At 40.2% G+C, this 19,694-nt stretch overlaps 1 long non-coding RNA gene across 1 annotated transcript; it reads right to left on the bottom strand.

Moving 5' to 3' along the window:
* Positions 1-6,383: 6,383 nt before the first annotated feature.
* LOC133954324 (uncharacterized) lies at positions 6,384-15,046 on the bottom strand. The gene is made up of 4 exons (XR_009920767.1): positions 14,935-15,046; positions 10,748-10,895; positions 7,707-7,782; positions 6,384-6,592 (listed from the first exon to the last, which is right to left on the bottom strand). It is a non-coding gene; the product is annotated as an uncharacterized LOC133954324 (long non-coding RNA).
* Positions 15,047-19,694: the final 4,648 nt, after the last annotated feature.

Here is a 19,694-nt window from a genome sequence, read left to right as displayed (position 1 = left end):
TCATTCCTGTATAGATATTTGAGCCACTTAGATTGTTGAAGTAACACTTACATGTTTTTTTAAGTGCAATCGGTTTGCATGGTTTTAGCAAGTAAGTCAGATTGCTGTTCAAGTAAATATAACTTAGAAATGCTAAGTTAGTCCAACTTAGATAATTGTGTTATATGGACTAAACACAGAGTAAATTTCACATGCAATGACTTAGTAGATTAAAATAGGAATTCTGAGTAGTCTTTACTAAGTCGAGAGTACATCTAAAGTAAGTTATCAAGCACACTCTACTTGATTGTTTTAGTTGCTTAAACTCATGTATAAGTGTACTCTAATAAGGAAGCACTAGTTAGAACAACTTAAAATACCTAGTTCTCTTTACATGTTTTTTTAAGTGCAACCGGTTTGCATGCTTTTTTAAAGTAATGATAACTAATTGGATTTTACAGTGTACATAGTTTCACAATAATTTTACATAAAGCAGTGCCTTGCCCAGTGATACATTTTTTTATCAAACTTTAAATCAAACTGAAAATAAAGGTTGAGTGTCGATTCATTTGGAGGTACTTTCTCCTACAGTGCAGCGTGACTTAATTGGGTAATCCCAATATTTACAGCCGTTTAAAATTAAGGGGATCATGTTTTCTTTAATTGTAGCCATGAATATATTCATGGCTTCTGAATTACTTATGGTCAGCAGTGGCGAATATTTAATTTATTGGAACGTGATTTGCTGACGGCATCTGATTTTCTTACCCCCCCCCCCCCTTAATTTCTCCGAAGTCCCTTGATTGTTGGCAGCTTCGATGACATTTTAACTTTTGAGGGGGTAGTCAAGCCTTTGTTAGTAAATCCATTAATATATAAATGATGAAACCTTTACCTGCTCCCAGTTGCTTTGGCTTTCATGTTGTTGTTGTGTTGTTGTTTGGATCGCAATCAGGTATTAATGCCATTCTGTGTGAACTCAAAGATGGCAGGCTGCCTGGTAATTCATATGCTTGTTCTCTGATGGCATCTGTCGAAGTGTGCTCTCTGCATATTGGTACATACCCTATGGGAAATTTCAATCCAGCCCCAGACTGAGTGGGATGTAAGCAATTTCTTAACTGGGACACTTGCGCGAAAAACAGAAAGAACAGAGAGCGAAAGATACACGGAAAAGAGGAGGAGAGAGGGAAGGAAGAAATAAGTTTGAGGCCAATTCTACTGTGACAAGCAGTGACAGAGTGAAGAGGGTTCAGTGTAACGCCAGGCTTTATTAATTTGGGACATATGGTTCGCACAAACAAAAAAGAAGTTGCAGCACGAGAGAAAATCGTGAATTGCGATGGCGGCGTTTTTGATAATAGCCTGATTAGTGCCAGCGCCTGACTTCATCTGAAATTAATCAATATAATATGAACAGACGACTTTAATTAGAAGGAGGGAAACTTTGTCAGAGCAGCGATGATGATATCTGATGAAAAGAGCCTGTGGAGAAGTCAATGTTCTCCACAAGAAAACAGTTGTAAAGTTTTTTTCTCCCACTCCGGCCTCAAGCTGCTAGAAGGTGCATGTTTAACCGTTACTGACAGAAAAGGTTAGTTTTGTACAAGTGGAGATTAAAGCTGTTCATTGACACAATGCTACCTGTATAATCGTGTAGCAAAACTTTAGCAGGGAAGCTCTAAATAATATATTAATACGTCAGTAATAAAAACACAACAATAATGTTATTAAGACATATAATACAGTAATACTAAATACAATATATACTGATAAAATGAGAGTATTCAGACATTAAGACAAATAAATATGATATAATATGACATTGCACATTTATTTTAAATGCACTTATTGTTTGAGTCTTTGTAGAATGTTTAGTAACCTCAATGGTAAATGGACTTTGCTTTTAATTGTTTTTTTTTCACGATTAAACGTCCGTAGCATGGCTTATTAGCAGAATGAAATTTAGCACATTGAGTGGATTTGGATTGCTGCCATTACGACTCTATCTCTCACTCTCTTCTTCAGCTGGAGAGACGCAGTAACAGGGTCATCGTATTGATGTGCATTTTGTTGATGTCAAACCGCCTCTACCTTCGTAACTGAGACCTGCATTCGGACGCCTTAATATAAACTCAACCACTTCCACAGGATGACTCAGGCTTACCGGCAGCAGCAGACCTCACTGACATTAGTGGGGTGTTAGGGATGTGCGTCCTGAAAGTGAGGGGGAACACATTGAACATCATTGTGTTGAGGAACTGTCGCAGTATGTGGTGCTCATTAGATTTGTCAGCTTTCTGTTAAATGCAGATACTTGCAAGGCAGATTGGCAACATGGACCATATTGAGATGACGACGAGTTTATCTACGGACAAAAATCTTAAGTCCTCTCCTGATTAAGGCAAAACTAACATGATCAAATGTAACATGAACCCTGGGTAAGACCTTCGTTCAGACTTTCACGTGTGAAAACACCCTTAGTCTCTTTGGAGCAACTATAACATTATTCTAGGATCTTCAGAAGCTAAAGACTGTAGCTTGATGTAGACCTATACCTTGGATCATAGCTTCAATTAACTAAAACTTGATCTACTGTAAAGTAGAGAATTCTAACATAGTGTCATGTAGAACCATCTCTGTATTTTGGTGTTTAAATTAGTGTTAGCTTAACTCAAACACTGGAAAACAAAGAAACTCCTATTTCTATCTTGAGATGTTGAAGTCGTCTTCAGAGTTACATGTTTCCACTTTGTGTCTCGTGAATTCAACATGTGGACAGTGGTGTCATTAGCACTGAGCTTATCAGAACTGTTTACTCTCCAGTAACAGCTGGGTCCTGTGTCTGCACAACGGCTCTAAGATCATCAACCCGGCCAACGCTCTGGAAACATCAGTGGCAAGTTTGATAACTAGACACAACACACAAAGGTTTAGTTTATCCTGTTTTGGTGAAGGGTAGCAGGCTTCAATTCACTGTGCTATGCCAAGCTAACAGAAATCTGAACCTCTACTTTATGCAGAAAGATGTACTTGAAGGTTTTTATCTGATGTGTAATTCCACACTACGGAAATGTTAGCTCAACTATCCATCTCAAACAAAAGCCTCTGATCTGGGTTACCGAATACTATACATGAACTCTTCAAAAACGATTTGAGAGGCTAGACGACACGTTGCCTCCTCTGACGAGATTTGTATTTGGCTAAATACCCAGAAAAATCTGCGACTAGTTAATTCGCACACAAGATGGGGTGACGAAGGTAGAGATAGAAACAAACATACGAGTCAGGGCTTTTCTCCTGGCCACTGATTGTGTAGTGTCGGTTGTGTAGTTTGAGCTAATGTCTGCAAGACTCCAAATAACGAGATGGCAAGTCGAAGCTAGCATGTTTCCATTGTTTGAATTTGAACGTTTACCAAAATTAGCAATAGCAATAGGCCAATAAGAGATGAGAAGTTTTGTAGCAGCTTAACTTTACAGGTAACAACCACAGAAATGGTGCCACGTAGAATTGACATACAGTAGGTGTAAATAATTAGGGCGAAAGTACTTTAAAATGAGATGTTGTTGTTCAGGACGACAGCGATAGTACAAGTATTTCCACTACGTAAAAGCATATTGCTAACTGTTAGTCATTTTCCAAAATGTTGCGATAACATACAATACTTGCAGTGTTCATATGCGTAACACAGAGCTCCCAGATGACAGGCTCACTGATAGTGGAGTCAGTTGCAGCCTGGACACATTCCATCTCACAATCTGGCTCTTGTCAGACAGACCTCAAATGAGCTGGTAAATGCAGGAGTCTTAGCCCATCGCACTTTTTGCGTTCCCCATATCAGGAAGCCCATGAGTGCACATTCAAAACATCTGGGATATAATTACCACGCCCGACAGACAGGCCTGTTTTTTGAAAAATCTGTGTTTGTGGATTTTTCTGAAATGCTGATATCTGTGTGTGAGTTCTGGATCAACCTCTAATGAGCGGGAAGCTGCTGTGGCGTAACCTGCCACCGAGGCCACGATCTTTGCTCCGCGCAGGCCTCACTGGGAAAACATCTGTGGACAATTTTGGAAGGGGCTTGCTACTTGTTAATACAGCTGTGAAGACCAAGTGGCCAAAGCTGAACAAACCCGAGTGGAAAGAGACTGATGTACTGGTTCCCTTGTTGAACACTGGGAGGCTGACCACTTGTTTGCTGATACAGACGAGTCAATCTCACCATATAACTGCATCCATGTGCTGAGCCGGAGAGATCCACTTTCTGTTTTGGATCGCCCTTGAGTAGATTCACATACATGTGCGATGCGATGCCCTCCTGTCCACCAACCCTCTGCATACTTTCCCTCTAATCTCCTCCCCACTGTCCATCAGAACCAGTTGCTATTTAGACTGCCCCCCGTGCTCACTCCAGAACACCTAATCCCTCCACTTATTTCCCTTGATTGCAAACCCTGTTGTTTTCTGTTTAGATGCAGGGCACCGGGCCCATTTGAGGTCCTCGCTCAGGCTGCCTTGTGGCCGTGCTTAGGGAGAAGTGTTCTTGTTTTCATGAATGCTTCACATTTTTGAAAAGTTATGAGCTGGGGTATGTTTGTAAAAGTCAAGGTTTGGGTCTGGTGCAAACCGTTACATAAAACATGGATGTACATGGGGCCGCAATCGGAAAAAGCAAAATCTTATATTTGGTTCTACTACATTGCAGTATCTGCTACACAATGTGGCCACTTTATTAGGTACACCTGTACCTACAGCTACCATTGTTACGTCTAGAATGTTCTGTTTTCGTTGACATTGTTGGAAATGTGTAAATTATATGTGTATCATTGAACTCCACAGAGGGGAGCAGAAAATTAGAAACACCTCTGAATAGAATACAGTGTAGAATACCGTCACCAACATAAACCTATCAAATCTGCGGATCCTGAAAATGAAGTTTAAAGCAATTGTATTGGATTGATTTGTCTTAATTTTTGTGTTAGGACCCTGAATAATAAAACTTACAAATATTTAAGTAGATTTTCAGGCAAAGGCTGAATCGATTAAGATTAAGATACATTTATTGTCCCACACACATGCACACACACGACCTGTAAGGGGGGAAATTTGTTTTCTGCAATGACTGTCAGTTAGTTAAATAAGCAAAAACAAGTTACTGCTAGAAATAGAGCTTCTACCGTCCCACCATGAGCAATCAAGCTTCTATTCCTGTGTTGTGCCGGGTTATCATTGAGGTCATTCCAACTTAGTCTATAATTAACACATACGTATGGCGTGAGTTGCAGCTGTCAGACTGTAGCCAGAGAATGTATACACATATACTGTGTATTACAAGGCTTATAGGCTCATTGTATAGCCAATAATAACACATTAATATAATAACAATGATCTGTAATGTATTCAAGGGATAAGATGCATTTTCAACAAGTCCAATTAAAATATTTAAACCAAAAAAAAGAACTAAAACAACAAACAAGATGTCTGTAGTTTGTGCAACCAAAGCCTGATATACTCTATTTACAATTCTTCAAACAGTGGGATATCCGAAAAGTAGTAAAAGACAAATATCAATGAACAATACTGTTGCTCTGGGTGACATATGTCCCATCTTCATAATGAACATTGGCAGCACTGTAGCTTATTGTGACCACGTATTCACCGTCCTGCTGCTGTAACAAAATCTGAAGATCACCTCTATGAGTGAAAATGCAGTTCTCAACAGTTGCATTGTTATCTCTGTCAAGGAAGTTGTGTTTTTATCTGCTTTGTTTGTTATCTAGCAAGATTAGGCAAAAACTATTGGATGGATTTTCAGCAAACTTGGCGGAAGGATGCATGTGAATGGGTCAGAGAACAACCCATTAAATGATGGAGTGGATCCAGATCCGGGGGCAGATCCAGACTTTCACTCCTTCAACATTGTGAGAAAGGGCGTTTTCAGAATTCGTCGATGTCTGTGTCTTTGGGTGCGGATCCACATAAAAATCCAGATCTGGTGAATTTAAATGTGGTTTCTGTTTCTGACTGTTGGGCTTTGGCAGACAGATGTGCTCTCTGAGTGTATTCCCAGTTTACTGCTGATTCAGTGACATATTTAAAGTCATTACTTTGGTTTCTATCACATGGTTTTAAGGAATTTTGCACTGAGCAGGAACCGATGGTCTGTGTGGTGGATAGAGGGATTCAGAAAGGACTGAAAGACGGAGTTAAACATTTAGTTTTTTTGTCTTTTCATGGAACAATAAGAAAAATGTATAACATATCTCTTTAGCACTGTTCAACTACAGCACAGATAATAACTATTCATCACAATATCTTGTATAAGAAACCCTGAGATGAAGTCACAAACTGTACAGTGATCGTAATCAGTGTTTAGAAATGTTTATTGACATCGCACGTCATCCCGCCTTCAAACATCTGCACTGTTGCAAACTGTGGTCGGAGAGACCTTCATGCATGATGCATTACCTTCCCTGGGCATCTTCTGTTTATCTTCCATGTTGATTAACAGACCACAGGGATTTGCCGGGGCCTCCGTACTGTATGACCTTCTGAGTTATGTTCCTCCAGCTCACTGGGGCTGCAACTCCCCAGACCTTATCATTCTCTCCTGTGTGCAAGAGGAAGAGAGAGACGGAGAGGGGGGGTGTCAAAGGTTAGAGGGAGAAGGCTGACACCATCTGGCAGTGATTGTGTCTCCGATGAGAGCCTGAGATATCATGTGTGATGTGACTTGAATGTGTATTTGTCTGTTTGTGGTTTGAATGTCTCCACAACGGCCTGTAAATGCTTCTGATAATTTATCTGTGCTAAGAGAAAAGTCGCAAACAAAACGACTATTACATGTTTTTCCATGAGTAAATATAAGGATTCAAAAAATAATGCTCACTTAAAATTGTATGATGCCAAAGAAGTCATTATATATTTAATGCCCTTGTGTGTTTTAATACATGGATAATCACGCTGATGAGTTGAGAAGGCTGTGATTCATGGGATATGCATATCTAAGCGTCACTCAAATCAATTAGCCTGGAGCAATAAGCTGACCTTTGACTTTCCTAATAGGGCCCTTATTCTGCCTCTGGGGTCAAAGGATATTCAGAGGCCCACCTGTGTAGACAATTAAAACCAGGAAGCTTGTTTCTAAACTGAAACACAACACTGGCAAGATTCACTCGCAGACAACGTTAACAGGCCAACTAATATATTTATTATATATATATATGATGTAGTGTTAAGCATCTACAATGTGTGATTAAGATTTTATTGTCTCTTCAATGACTGAGTTATGCTTTATTGAATCTGTTTATATGCATTAGAGATGTGTATTAATGCATGAATAGAATATTCTACATTGTTTGGTCGTTAGCTCTCATTTAAATGAAAGCCTCGGGGCCTGGAATGTGTTGGCTTTCACTAACTTTAAAAAACGTATAAATATTTATCCCTTACAAACACACATGCAAACCTGAGGCCTGCTTTAAAAAGGTTGTTTTCGATAACTTATCAAGTCTGTAATGTTGGATCATCCTAAAGAATGGCTTGTTTGTGATGGCATCAAAACGTTGAAATTGATTTAAAGACATCATTGACCATGTAAAAGTGTTATAACAAACATGTTGCCAGAAGCTGCACATTCAGCAGATGTGGAGCAACATTAGCATTCTTTTTCAAGTCATGTGTCTGTTCACTTAATTCATTTCAGGTTTTCCTTAGTCACTAACCAGTCGAATGTGTTTGTCTGGAGTTTGGTGCTGGAAAAGTTGTGGAGAATGTTTTCATCAAATCTGCCAGCAGCGCCTGTAAACAACATGGATGAGAGCGGAGAAGCTGAATCATAACTGGAAAAATGTGGGCTGGAAAAACAAAAACAATTCACCTACAGATGCCTGACAGGTCCTGAGGGCTCAACGTCACTGAACAGACACGGTGGTGGTTACTTTACAGCTACATCTGTCCAAGAGACACTGGGAGTTCTCCATTGACTGTACATAATCTATCCAGAAGTGAAGCCACAATATCCCGGATGTGTGTGCTGCCATCTTCTGAATGGAGCCACGATATCGGGTTCCCGCCAAAACAGCAACTCGACCAATCCCGAGTCCGTCTCAGCTGTCAATCATGATGTTTTCACAACATAAAATCTCGAATTACATATAGACTTCGAAAGATCAGCGGAATAAGAACTTCCTAAAATGACACAATGCATCTTTGAGAAAAATTTATTTGACATGTATTTTCTTAATTTGGACCATGTCCCATCCACCAACATGGAAGAGATTGGTTGTATGACGTGTCAGACACCAGGGGGTAATCAAGATGCTCCGAAGTCTCTGCTCATAACCATTGAACCCCAAAGGTAAATATATATATTTATCATGAAAAGTCTAGTCTTAAATATTTCAAACCATTATGCAACATGTGTCTCTTTCCTTTTCCCATGCAGAGTTAAAGAGTTTCTTCAGACTCGGGTCACTTCATCTTACCTTATCGCTCATTTAATCAGACTGGGACCCAGCCTGTCACACTGACTGCTGTTTCCTGCACTCCATGATCAGAGTGGAGGAAATGGGCAGTGCCAGACATGCCAGGGCAGGGCTGCCCAGAAACTCACTGTGAGGTTGGAGATACGGGCCATTAACTGCAGCCTCGGCTATTTTATAAATCTGCCATGTTTTTGTTATGTGGGCGTCTCTGAGAGGTTTGTTGAGGTCGCTGGAGACTGATGAAGTACGAGCTGTGATGAATGTGCACAACTCAAACCTTTATTTTGAAAGAAAATAGGCTGAAGAAAACCAACATTTAGCAGCTGGACTTTGTCACATTCATCCGGAGGTATCCTTGTGTGATGGAGTTCTGATGAAGTTGTGTTGTTTGTTTATCTCACATTACATTACATTACATTACATTACATTTCTTTTACCTGACGCTTTTATCCAAAGCGACTTACAATAAGTGCATTCAACCCCGAGGGTACATACCAAGGACGACAAGAATCAAGAAAGTCACTGACATCTCCACAAAAAAGCCTCTTATGCTTATGTCCATAAGATACTACGCCTACTGCTGCTACTACTACTGCCACAACTACTACTAATACTACAACTACTACTACTGCCACCACTACTACTAATACTAGTACAGCTACTAATACTTCTACTACTGTTACTTCTACTACTACTGCCACTACTATTGCTACTTCTATTACTACAATCCCTACTACAATAACTACTACAACTAATAATAACAATAATAATAGTTGAATGATAAAAATATAAATTATAATATTAAAAAAAATTCTTCATAGCCTCTTTTAAACAAAACCGCACAAAATCATTCAAAAGCAAAAACAATTAATAAATAAAAGCAATTAGAATCATGTTAAAGCTGTGACTACAAATAACTGAACAAAAGCATTAAAAGTAAAAAGACGACATTGCCTAAAAGCAAATAAAAGGAATAAAACATAAAACATTTAAATAAAAGACTAGGCCCAGTGCATTTTCCCAACTGTCTGACTGTGACATTATTTGTTTTTATTCGATCCTTGATGACCCAGCCAGGCAGCTGATGTGTCAACACTTTTACGACTTGCAAAGGGAATAACCTCAGTTCACTGCTCGGGCTGTGCCTGGACATCATTCTTATCATCATCATCATCATCATCATTTTCTGTGCTTGTTTACACTGAATGTTCTTACAGATGCCTGGGCTGCTGCTGCGTGTGAAACTGAGATTATCGGAAATGTTAAAGACCGCAAGAAAAATGTTGGCTAATGGCTTATATACTGTAACTTATACATGTCTGTGCCAGGCCAAAGCTGCTGTGAAATAGAGCGTTTCTTCTTTATCTGGTTATATCCACAAAACTCCAGTAGGTTCTTGAACGACAAAGACATTTCTCTGGGAAAAAATACAATCGTTTTTGGAAGAAAAAGGAGCTATATCTTAAAATAAGCATGAACTGTTAAGGAAGTCATAATTTTAACAACAAAACAAGAGACAATTAGAGCAGAAACTGCTTTGCACTAAAAACAATTTATAGGTGTAACAAAGTTTTTAATACATTAACACAATCTGTACAAATATACCAATCATGATCGTAATAAAACACAAATATGCTCAGACCCACAACACACTGTCAGTTCAGACCACTAGAAGCTGAATATACAATGTGTGTGTGTGTGTTATGGTGACTGTTGTTTCAAACCTGGATTCCGTCCAGACGTTATTATATAACTCAATTATCACCATCCACCAGTTGCTTTATGAGAGATTCTTCGTGAGCTTTTAACAGTTTGATGGGATAAAACGATTATTGAGTGTCTGACCCGACGTGCCAACAATAGAAAAAGATTATCTGGCAAAGTATGAAGACTAATTTAATCATAATGTGTGAGTAACTGCATTGTTAGGCAGGACAGGAAATAGCACTCAACCTTTGCTTTCTCCTCCCAGATTACTTTACTGTGTCCCCCTCTGAAATCAGACCTATATGCACAGGGAAAGTAAATTTAACCTAAACTTATTTTGACTTTTCTTTAAGTTCCAAAGGTACGTTTAATGTATTCATTTTGAATCTGGTTATTTATTTACGTAAGTTTCCATTTAAATGTAAGTATATTCATTCACGTGCATACTTCTATCTGTTGGGAGAGTGGAGGCAGTGCTCGGGTCCCATTGGAAACAGCTGGTCGGTTCAGAAATTTCATTCTCTTTATTAAGAACGATTGAATTGTCTGTACAAAGTGCAGCTTCATCTCACCAATTTGAAGCTTCAGCTACAAGAAGAAAGGTTGCTGCAGAATGAAGCAAAGCATGAACAGAAGAACAGCCACATCCACAGAGGAGGTAATTTAGTCCGAGTTCTTCTTCTTCTCCTCCTCCTCCCTCTTTTCATTTCTTTTCAGAAGCTGTAAGACAACAACAACACATCAATACAAAGAAAAAAAACAAGAAATCAACAGTGAGAAGTTGTCTTCAAGTGAAAGATAACTCAACTCTGCTCTGGTCCCGAGGAGGCTTCTCTTCACAAGTACAGAGAAGCTTCTGGGCAAAGAAGCAGAATTCAGCAGATTCTTCTGTTTTCAGGTCAGTTAGTGAAGAAAAGGAAGGAGAAAAAGAAAATCTTTTGACTTTGGATCAAGAGATCTCATCATGGAGCCTCCAAACTGACACCGAACATCTGTCGTCTTATCCGTCAACTCTTACATTACATGTGTACGTTCAGTGGGATCTCAAAGATTAGGATTCCAACGTACACACATCCTCATCTTCCAAGAAGCCACAGGGGCTGTTTCCCGTTGGCTCTTCTTCTATCTCATCAGTTATATTGATGAGGGAAGAGGTGGAGTGGACATCCTGGCACCTTCACCCATCCCATAGCAACATCCTCCAGCTCTGTAGCAACATCCTGCACTTCTGCACCGGAGGACGTTGCTGGAGGAGAATCATTGGCTCTGATGAGAGCTACAAGATCTATTCAAAGCCTCCGATGGAAGTTGCTGCATCATTTTTCTTCTTCACACACTTTTATGTCTTACTATTACTCATCAGGCCTCTCATAATCCTGAATCGTCCTGTGAGGAAGGATATCATAGTTGAACTATAGCCCCCTGCTAAAGTCCTTTATCACAGAAAAGCTCTTTTGACATCTGCTTTTCCATCCTGAGATATTTGTATTTTCATTTTTGTGTCTCTCGCATGTTAAAAACATCACCAACCATGTCCTCATGGTGATTCCTGCTAAGGTTGTGTTATTTCTAGCGAGCTGGCCGGAGAAACATCGCAGAAACTTTAGTCTCCCTTTGATACCTTGAAACTAGCAGGAGCAATGGGACTTGAGGATTCCACATCTACCGACACAGAGTAAAGGACCACATCAGCTTCCCTTGTCGCTGTGGACTCTCCAGGTGACTTCTGCCCTGATGGTATCTCCCATAAAGAGCTTTCCACACAAATCTGGATGTCATAGTTGGAAAAATTCCTGCTTTATCTCCTCGTTCTCCTCTATCTCCATCAGGTGCTCGGAGGAAATTGTGCTTTTCAGGGGGAAGTTGCCAGATGTGGTGGATAACTCGCCAATTTACTGTGAGTTGATTTTAACGACCAGGTCTGAGGTGATCTTCAGCATATCCGCACACACGTTATCGTCATCATCACGTCTCGACAGACACAAACATAATGCACACACATATTTTAAATGTATCCAAGTACCCTCTGGAGTTGAATAATGACTGACTCTTCAGTGAGACTCTGGAAAAACCTCCTGACTATGAGACATGGTGGAAGAATTCAGGATGAGTTTTTCTCGGCTGCTGCTTCATTTCCTCTCCCGGGAACACACAGAACATTCATCCTCCTGTGAGAGTCTTGATGGTAAATTTATCTCCATGACCCGGTCACCCTCTGCCTCTGCAGGTCTCCCTTCTAGAGGCTCAACGTTTATTTAAAGTATTAAAAGTAACCAATACACAAACATGGCCCCTGTGAATGTTGTATTATTACATGTTTTCCAAGTAACTTGCAAACCTGTACAAAACTATCATGAGACACTGTGTTCTTTAATTATGTTTCAATACAGTTGTGGAAGTGAGGGCAAATAAAACAAACTAATACGTTTAAATTCTTCACAAGAGAGAGGTTAAGAAATTTAACAACTTTAATAACCAACTAACTTATTGCTTATTAAATGAATGACTAAAAATCAGATCGTGTGAAATGCAAAGCAAAAACAAAAACTGTTAAATATTGTTTGAAATTGGAGAAAGACGACATGATTTGAGATGAAAAAAAAAGCATATTCATGAACTAACTAAAAAACATATCTGGGCTTCAGGTATATATTTTCAAAATGCTTAAATCTTTAAACCTGAAGAAACACGTCTGTCTGCGATGTTCAACCTCTACAGCTCAGTTGCGACGTTTTAATAGGAGTTATTTTTCATGTATTACTGCTTGTTTGTTTATCATATCCCAAAGTGCTTGTGTAATTATTTACAGACTGAAATCAAATTTGCTTTCATGACGTTGCCGGTCGAGGTGGATCTGATTTCACTTACAAATCATATTTTGTAAATTAAATTCAGTTTTTTGAAAAGTCAAAGTACAAATAGGGAATCACTCTCATGGATAACAGGGATGCTTGAATAACAAGCTCTGATTCAACCCTGCGTCATCAAAATCTAAAGAGCTCAATTCAATTCACTTTATTTTGTACAGCACCAAATACCAACATACATTTCTGCATTATCTCGAGGCACTTTACATAGAGAGGTCGAGACCTTACAAATATCACAGAGAAACTCAACAGTTCCCACAACGAGCTAGCGAGCCCTTGTTGACAGTGGGACCAGAGGGGAGAGATGGGGGATAGAGGAGGGGGAGGGGGGAGAGAAGAGAGAAAGGGAGAGAAGAGTGAAGGAGAAAGCTGGGGGATAGAGGAGCGATGGATGGAAAGGGAGAGAGAGAGAGTGAAAAGAGAGAGACACCAGGAACAAGCATAGGAGGGGTGTACAGGCAAACATGCCAAATAATTTCAATCAACACACTACACATTGTTCTATTGTCTTCATAATTGTACCCTTTAGAATTGTATGATAACAGCATTATGTAGCCTCAAGGATTTAAACTTTAGGAGAAATGTCTAGTTATCATTCCATTCAGCTGTGTTCATGTAAAAACTCAAAATATCACATGAAATATATTTCAAAATAAAAGAGCCTGTGACAAAGAGCTTATTATGACATCAAGACTATAAGTTGAGTAATTTTTGCTCATGATGGAGATCATCCTTCTCAAAGCTCCTCTGAACCTCATGATTCTCTCATGTTACATAGTCCCACCGAAGATAATTTGATTATATAATTTCTTGTTGAAGTAACAGCATAAAAAAAAATCCATACACCGTCTCCAGTCTTTCCTATTGAACAACCAACACAGACATCGTAAACAACAAAGGCGGATCGATTCTCTGGAAGTCGCCTCACTGTACCGCTACTGCCGTATGAAACGTTACGCCACACGTGTATTTATTGGGGAGAGCAAGGGAGGGGTGGGGGGGGTGTGTGTGTGTGAAGGTGCACTGAGGCCGCACGAGGTAGAGATCAGTGGAGCAGCTCGAGCGGCTTCCTGCGGTTGGAGACCCTCAGAGGAGAGTGGATTACACGTTTTAGAAGTCGCGGATCACAGTACAGCCTACAGCCATAGACCCCCGCCTCCATCTGGTGTCACAGCCACAGCAGCCGAGCTAATGACCCGAGCCCGCTGGCTCTCCTCTCGAAATGGGCCGGTTCGTCAATATGTCTCACCTGAGGAGGGACCTGGAGCCGCACAGTGGCAGGGGGTCCGCTGTGCTTCAAATCCCCTTTTCAAAGCTTTTCTTACAAACGATATCATTTGAATTCATGGAAGTCAAACCACCGATAGGACTCTTTCCAACCTGTGCACAATAAGATCGTTTTAAAAGTTTCAAACCGCCAGCGTTCATGGAAGATGACAACAACTTGTGGGAAGGTTTGACGTTTGAAAGTTCTTCCTCCGCTAATGAATTCTACTCCGTAACAATATGTTCCCTGGTTAAAGACTTTTGAGAATACTTTGTCTAATTCAATTCTGGCATGGTGGTTCAGTGGTTGGAACTGTCACCCAGTAAGAAGGTTCTGGGTTTGAACCTGATGGCTGACCAGGGGTGTTCATATTTTCCCCCACACCGCTTGTGACCCAATATATGTATTTCTTTTTTAAATTCATTTATTTGATTTGATGGGGATGCTGCTCATCGATCCACAGACATTATACTTTAAATGAGCCAGAGTTAACTCCACAGGATAGTCACCATCTCTTGTGGTCTGGTCTGACCAGTACCATGCACATACTAAGGTTATTTGATTTGAACAATAACTTTGAAGTCTTACATGATCCGAGCCCTATCACATTTCATAGTTTACTTACCCTTCTCTTGCAGTGTTTTTCTCATGGTTCCATTTCATGCGCTCATCAAGCTCATTGACGGAGGAGAGATGTGAGTCAAACTGACTCATCAGTGACCCATCGGTGAAACACTACTTACTCCAGAGGGATCTTTTATTTGAAGTATACAAGATGGCGAGCATCCTTTTTCCTCTGTGTGACTGTTTGGTGTCATTGCACTGGATAGTGGCCCTGGTGGCTGGAGGCTGTATAACAACATTTCTGTCGAAGGGGCAAAGGCTGATGCAGTACAGCGTAGTCTGCAGCAGGGTGTGCAGAAAGACTGAGAATCACAACCACTACATTCTATCAACTATTGATTATATGCCTGTTATGGAGTTTTACCATAAGCTTTTAGACCTTTAGTTTATCATAAACAGGAACAAGCTGCCCCTCCCCCCCCTTATGATGCAGACATGCCGTAAGAGGGAGACACATTCAAAAGGTCCTGTCATCTAAAACTCAGCCCATCCAGCAAATCCAGTCTGCGCGAGGTTCCTTCATAAAATATAAACTGGGCAAACATGAGAAGACCCGAGATGACCTCCAGCATGTTGTGAATGTGAGGCCACCTACTGGGAGCCTCTTCAATCAAAGACCCGGGTTGCTTGTGGTGTTAGGGTGCAGGGCTGAGATGAGTCTGTGGCTCAACGTCGCTGTGATGCCCAGAATCCACATCCCCATCTGCGTGCCCTGCTTCTTCTTCTTCTTCTTTCTAAAGGATCTAATTCCCAGAGAGAACACATGCAGTCTCATGAAACATGTCCAAGGAAAACAGCCACCCCTGTGACCTGCGGGTACGGTCAGCATGGGCCCCTAAATCCTCCAGGGAGATCCCATGGGCCGAGCATGGGATGATTTAATTACGCTAGGAAAACACTGTGTCTGTGTGTAGGTGTATATATATATATATATATATATATATATATATATATATGTGTGTGTGTGTAGTGTGTGTATAGCCATGTTTTGCTTTCCTTACTTAGTTTGACTCTCAGTGCACCATGGCACGATTCATGTAGTCCACTGGAATACATGCGTGATGGCTTCATATCAGATTTACACAGGTATTCACACAGTTATGTATAAGCCACCAATAATTAAATATGAGATTTTAAAATGAAAACGTGCAACTTTTCTATTTCGTGAGCTTCTACACTTGGTTTAAATGATGTGTTTTCATCAAGAAGCAAAGTGTAACCATTAAAACTGAAAACAAGATCCTGAACTGTGTAAGGAAATGGGGGGATACAAACAGAATAACACAACTTGGCACGGACACGGCTGGAAGAAAGTTCACTGACCAGTAAGACGGGAAACAGGGTGATTCAAGAGACTGTTTATGATTTATTATGCATGTGATGAGTCCCAGAGCCTCTAAATCTGAGAACCCGCTGCCACAGTCCAAGAGAGTGGACACTGAAAATCTTGAATTATGTCCGAGAAACAATTTCTTTCACTAATCACCAACGAGCTCACAAGGTTTGTTTTTGATTTACCTTGAAAAATAACTGCAGTCCTTTTTGTTTTTGTTTTGTTGTTTCACGTGTGTTAACGTGATGCTAATGCCTTTGTGATTGCTTCTGTGGTGCATAATCGCAAACATGTGACCCTCTGCCCTGCATGTGGTAGCACTTCACTGGTAATGGCTCAAAGGCCGGAACGGGTTCCTCTGCATCTTGACGTAATGACCGAGTTTGGTCAAAGAGAGAAGGATTAAAGACAAAAGATTATGTTCCAATAAAAAGTATGAAAATACTTGTCTGAAGTCGGCAGTTAGATACACACATGCAAGCATTGTGCTTATAAACAGGGACGCATGTACCATCGGAGATTAATGAGGCAGATATTACGTAAACAACTGGTGAGAAGGACTTCTGTTAAATGGGTTTCCATGGTGAACAAATATTTTAATTCAGCGGTAATAAGTTTATTTTCTTGTTAAATTAGAGGTTGACTCATTTCAAATAGAAACAAATATTTGCTGTATTGTTCATTTGACGTTTTGAAAAATAAATAATCACATTATTCAGCCGAGGGAAGAAAACTTATGAGAAAGTTAAAAGAAAGAAACGACCACAGAGCCAAACTGTGTTAAACTAATTTTCTACCCACAATCCTCCTTTCAGACGCGGGTCACATCTTCATGTGTATCGTGTGGTCGCTGAACTCCCGCATGTGTTTGTGTTCCTCTTCTAATCTGCATGGAAGCGAGGATCCATTAGTTTCTCTGTGTACAATCTAGATTCAAAACATCAAAGGTAAACGGGCCTGATTATATAATGGCACTGACTCCGTCTCTATATGCGACTGTGAGGTATTTGTTATTCGAACCCCTCTTTGATCAGAGACGAACAGCTGATGTCCATAATGACACAACAAGGGACACGGATCCCTCGGCGGAGGCACATGTGCTGTACGTGTGAAAGGACAAAGTATACTTAGAACCATGTCCATCATCGGGTTCATGTAGCTGACATCATGGCAATTGTGTGACCGTACTTTGGAGATCAGGGCCTTGCACTTCGCCCTGAGCCTTTTTGCGAATGCCCTCGTGGCGCAACGTGTTATTGGCATAAATGACCGAAGCGCAGAACTTGAGAAAAAAATAAAATAGCTTCGCAGAGCAGCTCGAGACATGCGTGAGAAATTTCTAACCTTTCTCAGAGTTCAGTAGGTTTTGGCTCCCTGCCCGGAATCGCAGAGCACTGGATGACGTTTTGGGCCTTTGGATTTCTGGATTATAAGAGGTCAGCGGCGTCTGTAAACAGCAATATAACTAATGATAGACGCAGAGAAGCCATAGTGCTTTTGATGTTTGACACGAGTTTTCAAATTTGAATTGTACAAATATCTAAAGCAGAGGTTATTTTGAGTTTGGTGAATTGGCCTGAAGTGAAATAAATGTTAGAAAAATAAACTAGAGTTGTTTTTTCATCACTCCTGTCTCGTTAGTGATCCCGTGACCCCTCAGGTTGATCTCGTGACCCCTTGAAGTTTGCCGTCAAACCAGCTACTCCTGTGATCATTAGATGTGTGAGGTCACGTCCAACAAGAGTTTATCATTTATATTTGGTCCTATTATTATTATTATTGATTATTTTGTTTTCAATGGTGTTGTTTAGAAGGATACTATTATTTGGTGCTGTTTCACCTGTGAACTTTAAATGAGTTAATGTTTACATCCGTGGCAAGCAGGCCTAGGTTGAACACTCACAGATTTGTATTATTTTTGTAATTAAATTTAATATAATCACAACCTCATTTTCCGATCTCTATAATCTGACAAGTTGTTTATTGGTGCTCAGGGATTTTTTTTAACATTTTGTTCCAGAGCTGTGTTTTATGACCATGTGTCCACTAGGTGTCACAGTTGCTTGGTTTTCTCGAACGTCCCGCACTGTGGTTACAATCACAGACCTTTACAAACTTTCCTATCCTGATAAAAACCCTGAACAAGACATGAGGTTGTTTCCATTGAGTTTTTGTTCTTTTTTATAATGGCTGTGGAAAATTAAAATATTGGATTTTCCACTTCCATCTACCACTCATGTATGTTCATTCGACTGCTGTCAATACTTTACAATGTGTAGTATATCAATGCTACAAAACTAAATCAACGTGACCTTTCTGATTATTTAACCTTTGCTTTAAGTGTTTTTAACATTTAAAGACAAAAATGTGATGGATTTTATTAAGGATACATTTTTATAAAATCGTGTTGTTCAACCTTTAACAGAAACTTAAAAAATATATAATTGAATGGTAAAAATGGCTACGATTTATAGCAAATACGATTTCAGACGATTGATCATTTGTGCACAAAGGTCCTTCATTAACGGCTTTTAAAAACAGGGGTGAAAGTCTACCTTTAACATTTCCACTTTCCTTCTGCACAGTCAGAACAAAGGAGCGTATCAGCTCCAATATCAACCCCCCGCCCGCTGTCTGGCTTCTTCAATTTCTCCTCTCTCTCATTTTCTCTCACTGTGCATCGCTCCATCTTTCCTATTCAAGTCAGACAGATGCCTCTCCGGAACTTCAGAGCCGAGGAGTGGAAGTGATGAAAGCCACAAGCCGGGTCCCACTGCAAGACCCCAGCTCCTCGTCTGCCAGCGCAAACTCCCTCATTTAGAAGCACATCCTGGAACTGGGGCTGCTTTTTAATTAAAGCCTTGGTGGATTGGGCGAGACCCAGTAGAGGTTGCGAGGGAAACTTTAAAGTTGCACTTGACAGGTATATTTAAGTTCACCAAGTTTGACCAGATGGAACATGTATATTGTATAAGTCTTTGAATATGGCGGTGGTGGGGTGGAAAGAAATATATCAAACAAGCAAAAAAGAAATAAAAAAAATGGGGGAAAAGGGAAGGGCGGGTGCTAGTTGAGGGATGCAGGCATGAGGGGGGGCGTACAGGGAGCACAGAGCAACTAGCATGGAGCAAGCAGAGCAAAGGCTTCTGGGTAAATCTTAGATGTTTCCGCGAGGAGGAACTCAGGAATTAATTCAATAAGAGCAGCAGTCTTTATCTGGCGTCAGATAAAATACGACATTTGAAAGACTTAATTGTTAATATTCATCAATACATCTAATTATGCGAAGAAAAAGTGAAAAATGCATCACGAGTTCCTCATCGGATGAATGGACGCGTCCCTCAGAGAAGACACTTCTAACGTGTCTTTTTATGATTCATTAATCCATCTGCACTAATCAGCCGCATCACAACATCAGACAAACAAAC

Source organism: Platichthys flesus, chromosome 5, assembly GCF_949316205.1.
Source record: "Platichthys flesus chromosome 5, fPlaFle2.1, whole genome shotgun sequence".
Taxonomy (NCBI): Eukaryota; Metazoa; Chordata; class Actinopteri; order Pleuronectiformes; family Pleuronectidae; genus Platichthys; species Platichthys flesus.
The sequence above is the reverse complement of the archived record's forward strand: the minus strand, read 5'-3'. Positions and strand labels throughout refer to the sequence as shown.